General features: G+C 44.8%; 1 protein-coding gene across 1 annotated transcript in view; it reads left to right on the top strand.

The window, feature by feature from the left end:
* Positions 1-2143: 2143 nt before the first annotated feature.
* The window catches only part of LOC130347378 (carbonic anhydrase 4-like), a gene marked incomplete at its 5' end in the record, with an annotated part of 83676 nt that continues 79819 nt past the window's right edge, over positions 2144-6000 (top strand). Inside the window, 1 exon segment of the mRNA XM_056554657.1 lies at positions 2144-2307.

Below are 6000 nucleotides of genomic sequence, written 5' to 3'. Positions count from 1 at the left end.
TATCTATCACTTGTTATCTATCACTTGTTATCTATCACTTGTTATCTATCACTTGTTATATATCACTTGTTTTATATCACTTGTTATCTATCACTTGTTATCTATCACTTGTTTTATATCACTTGTTATCTATCACTTGTTTTATATCACTTGTTATCTATCACTTGTTATCTATCACTTGTTATCTATCACTTGTTATCTATCACTTGTTATCTATCACTTGTTTTCTATCACTTGTTATCTATCACTTGTTATCTATCACTTGTTATCTATCACTTGTTATCTATCACTTGTTTTATATCACTTGTTATCTATCACTTGTTATATATCACTTGTTATCTATCACTTGTTATCTATCACTTGTTATCTATCACTTGTTATATATCACTTGTTATCTATCACTTGTTATCTATCACTTGTTATCTATCACTTGTTATCTATCACTTGTTATCTATCACTTGTTATCTATCACTTGTTATCTATCACTTGTTATCTATCACTTGTTATCTATCACTTGTTATCTATCACTTGTTATATATCACTTGTTTTATATCACTTGTTATCTATCACTTGTTATCTATCACTTGTTATATATCACTTGTTATATATCACTTGTTTTATATCACTTGTTATCTATCACTTGTTATCTATCACTTGTTATCTATCACTTGTTATCTGGTTGGACTTGATGGACGTATGTCTTTTTTCAACCATACTAACTATGTAACTATGTAACTTGTTATCTATCACTTGTTATATATCACTTGTTATATATCACTTGTTTTATATCACTTGTTATCTATCACTTGTTATCTATCACTTGTTATCTATCACTTGTTATATATCACTTGTTTTATATCACTTGTTATCTATCACTTGTTTTCTATCACTTGTTATCTATCACTTGTTATCTATCACTTGTTATCTATCACTTGTTATCTATCACTTGTTATCTATCACTTGTTATCTATCACTTGTTTTATATCACTTGTTATCTATCACTTGTTATCTATCACTTGTTATCTATCACTTGTTATCTATCACTTGTTTTATATCACTTGTTATCTATCACTTGTTATCTATCACTTGTTATCTATCACTTGTTATCTATCACTTGTTATCTATCACTTGTTTTATATCACTTGTTATCTATCACTTGTTATCTATCACTTGTTTTATATCACTTGTTATCTATCACTTGTTATCTATCACTTGTTATCTATCACTTGTTATCTATCACTTGTTTGTTTTCTATCACTTGTTATCTATCACTTGTTATCTATCACTTGTTATCTATCACTTGTTATCTATCACTTGTTATATATCACTTGTTTTATATCACTTGTTATCTATCACTTGTTATCTATCACTTGTTATCTATCACTTGTTTTATATCACTTGTTATCTATCACTTGTTATCTATCACTTGTTATCTATCACTTGTTATCTATCACTTGTTATCTATCACTTGTTATCTATCACTTGTTATCTATCACTTGTTTTATATCACTTGTTATCTATCACTTGTTATCTATCACTTGTTATCTATCACTTGTTATCTATCACTTGTTATATATCACTTGTTATCTATCACTTGTTATCTATCACTTGTTTTCTATCACTTGTTATCTATCACTTGTTATCTATCACTTGTTATATATCACTTGTTATATATCACTTGTTTTATATCACTTGTTATCTATCACTTGTTATATATCACTTGTTATATATCACTTGTTTTATATCACTTGTTATCTATCACTTGTTATCTATCACTTGTTATCTATCACTTGTTATATATCACTTGTTATCTATCACTTGTTATCTATCACTTGTTTTCTATCACTTGTTATCTATCACTTGTTATATATCACTTGTTATCTATCACTTGTTATCTATCACTTGTTATCTATCACTTGTTTTATATCACTTGTTATCTATCACTTGTTATCTATCACTTGTTATCTATCACTTGTTATCTATCACTTGTTATCTATCACTTGTTATCTATCACTTGTTATCTATCACTTGTTATCTATCACTTGTTATCTATCACTTGTTATCTATCACTTGTTATCTATCACTTGTTCCTGTCTTACATTATTTACATCAATTGTCTCTGTTTTTCTTTTCGGTCCCTCAGGCTGACAGTTAAGGACTCGTCCTTGCTCCAGGCACCAGCTGTTGGGAGGGACCATGGATATGTCTGCACCCATAGGTGGGTGTCCCTGCACCTATATATATATCCCACACCTGCAACCAGGACATGATCTGAGGAGCCACAAGACATCACCGTCAACTCTACAGGTAAGTGACCCTGGGGAGGTGATGGCTGCAGCACTTACTCTTCTCTCTTATATACTTATATCAGTCACATGGAAATATACTGTAATTAGATCTTATAGATTACAGAGAACCAATCCCCAGAGACTGTCCCAATCATCAGAGGGAACCTGCCCCAATCATCAGAGGGAACCTGCCCCAATCATCAGAGGGAACCTGCCCCAATCATCAGAGGGAACCTGTCCCAATCATCAGAGGGAACCTGCCCCAATCATCAGAGGGAACCTGCCCCAATCATCAGAGGGAACCTGCCCCAATCATCAGAGGGAACCTGTCCCAATCATCAGAGGGAACCTGCCCCAATCATCAGAGGGAACCTGCCCCAATCATCAGAGGGAACCTGTCCCAATCATCAGAGGGAACCTGCCCCAATCATCAGAGGGAACCTGCCCCAATCATCAGAGGGAACCTGCCCCAATCATCAGAGGGAACCTGCCCCAATCATCAGAGGGAACCTGCCCCAATCATCAGAGGGAACCTGCCCCAATCATCAGAGGGAACCTGCCCCAATCATCAGAGGGAACCTGTCCCAATCATCAGAGGGAACCTGCCCCAATCATCAGAGGGAACCTGCCCCAATCATCAGAGGGAACCTGCCCCAATCATCAGAGGGAACCTGCCCCAATCATCAGAGGGAACCTGCCCCAATCATCAGAGGGAACCTGCCCCAATCATCAGAGGGAACCTGCCCCAATCATCAGAGGGAACCTGTCCCAATCATCAGAGGGAACCTGCCCCAATCATCAGAGGGAACCTGCCCCAATCATCAGAGGGAACCTGCCCCAATCATCAGAGGGAACCTGCCCCAATCATCAGAGGGAACCTGTCCCAATCATCAGAGGGAACCTGCCCCAATCATCAGAGGGAACCTGCCCCAATCATCAGAGGGAACCTGCCCCAATCATCAGAGGGAACCTGCCCCAATCATCAGAGGGAACCTGCCCCAATCATCAGAGGGAACCTGCCCCAATCATCAGAGGGAACCTGTCCCAATCATCAGAGGGAACCTGCCCCAATCATCAGAGGGAACCTGCCCCAATCATCAGAGGGAACCTGCCCCAATCATCAGAGGGAACCTGTCCCAATCATCAGAGGGAACCTGTCCCAATCATCAGAGGGAACCTGCCCCAATCATCAGAGGGAACCTGTCCCAATCATCAAAGGGAACCTGCCCCAATCATCAGAGGGAACCTGCCCCAATCATCAGAGGGAACCTGCCCCAATCATCAGAGGGAACCTGCCCCAATCATCAGAGGGAACCTGCCCCAATCATCAGAGGGAACCTGCCCCAATCATCAGAGGGAACCTGTCCCAATCATCAGAGGGAACCTGCCCAATCATCAGAGGGAACCTGTCCCAATCATCAGAGGGAACCTGCCCCAATCATCAGAGGGAACCTGCCCCAATCATCAGAGGGAACCTGTCCCAATCATCAGAGGGAACCTGCCCCAATCATCAGAGGGAACCTGCCCCAATCATCAGAGGGAACCTGCCCCAATCATCAGAGGGAACCTGCCCCAATCATCAGAGGGAACCTGCCCCAATCATCAGAGGGAACCTGCCCCAATCATCAGAGGGAACCTGTCCCAATCATCAGAGGGAACCTGCCCCAATCATCAGAGGGAACCTGCCCCAATCATCAGAGGGAACCTGCCCCAATCATCAGAGGGAACCTGTCCCAATCATCAGAGGGAACCTGTCCCAATCATCAGAGGGAACCTGCCCCAATCATCAGAGGGAACCTGTCCCAATCATCAAAGGGAACCTGCCCCAATCATCAGAGGGAACCTGCCCCAATCATCAGAGGGAACCTGCCCCAATCATCAGAGGGAACCTGCCCCAATCATCAGAGGGAACCTGCCCCAATCATCAGAGGGAACCTGTCCCAATCATCAGAGGGAACCTGCCCAATCATCAGAGGGAACCTGCCCCAATCATCAGAGGGAACCTGCCCCAATCATCAGAGGGAACCTGCCCCAATCATCAGAGGGAACCTGTCCCAATCATCAGAGGGAACCTGCCCCAATCATCAGAGGGAACCTGCCCCAATCATCAGAGGGAACCTGTCCCAATCATCAGAGGGAACCTGCCCCAATCATCAGAGGGAACCTGTCCCAATCATCAGAGGGAACCTGTCCCAATCATCAGAGGGAACCTGCCCCAATCATCAGAGGGAACCTGTCCCAATCATCAGAGGGAACCTGTCCCAATCATCAGAGGGAACCTGTCCCAATCATCAGAGGGAACCTGCCCCAATCATCAGAGGGAACCTGCCCCAATCATCAGAGGATACCTGCCCCAATCATCAGAGGGAACCTGCCCCAATCATCAGAGGGAACCTGCCCCAATCATCAGAGGGAACCTGCCCCAATCATCAGAGGGAACCTGTCCCAATCATCAGAGGGAACCTGCCCCAATCATCAGAGGGAACCTGCCCCAATCATCAGAGGGAACCTGCCCCAATCATCAGAGGGAACCTGTCCCAATCATCAGAGGGAACCTGTCCCAATCATCAGAGGGAACCTGCCCCAATCATCAGAGGGAACCTGTCCCAATCATCAGAGGGAACCTGTCCCAATCATCAGAGGGAACCTGCCCCAATCATCAGAGGGAACCTGTCCCAATCATCAGAGGGAACCTGCCCCAATCATCAGAGGGAACCTGCCCCAATCATCAGAGGGAACCTGCCCCAATCATCAGAGGGAACCTGTCCCAATCATCAGAGGGAACCTGTCCCAATCATCAGAGGGAACCTGCCCCAATCATCAGAGGGAACCTGTCCCCCAATCATCAAAGGGAACCTGCCCCAATCATCAGAGGGAACCTGCCCCAATCATCAGAGGGAACCTGCCCCAATCATCAGAGGGAACCTGCCCCAATCATCAGAGGGAACCTGCCCCAATCATCAGAGGGAACCTGTCCCAATCATCAGAGGGAACCTGCCCCAATCATCAGAGGGAACCTGCCCCAATCATCAGAGGGAACCTGTCCCAATCATCAGAGGGAACCTGCCCCAATCATCAGAGGGAACCTGTCCCAATCATCAGAGGGAACCTGTCCCAATCATCAGAGGGAACCTGCCCCAATCATCAGAGGGAACCTGTCCCAATCATCAGAGGGAACCTGTCCCAATCATCAGAGGGAACCTGTCCCAATCATCAGAGGGAACCTGCCCCAATCATCAGAGGGAACCTGCCCCAATCATCAGAGGATACCTGCCCCAATCATCAGAGGGAACCTGCCCCAATCATCAGAGGGAACCTGCCCCAATCATCAGAGGGAACCTGCCCCAATCATCAGAGGGAACCTGTCCCAATCATCAGAGGGAACCTGCCCCAATCATCAGAGGGAACCTGCCCCAATCATCAGAGGGAACCTGTCCCAATCATCAGAGGGAACCTGCCCCAATCATCAGAGGGAACCTGCCCCAATCATCAGAGGGAACCTGCCCCAATCATCAGAGGGAACCTGCCCCAATCATCAGAGGGAACCTGCCCCAATCATCAGAGGATACCTGTCCCAATCATCAGAGGGAACCTGCCCCAATCATCAGAGGGAACCTGCCCCAATCATCAGAGGGAACCTGCCCCAATCATCAGAGGGAACCTGCCCCAATCATCAGAGGGAACCTGTCCCAATCATCAGAGGGAACCTGCC

This window comes from Hyla sarda, unplaced genomic scaffold (genome assembly GCF_029499605.1).
Source record: "Hyla sarda isolate aHylSar1 unplaced genomic scaffold, aHylSar1.hap1 scaffold_836, whole genome shotgun sequence".
Classification (NCBI taxonomy): Eukaryota; Metazoa; Chordata; class Amphibia; order Anura; family Hylidae; genus Hyla; species Hyla sarda.
Note: the sequence above shows the minus strand (reverse complement) of the source record. Positions and strands in the feature narration are given on the sequence as shown.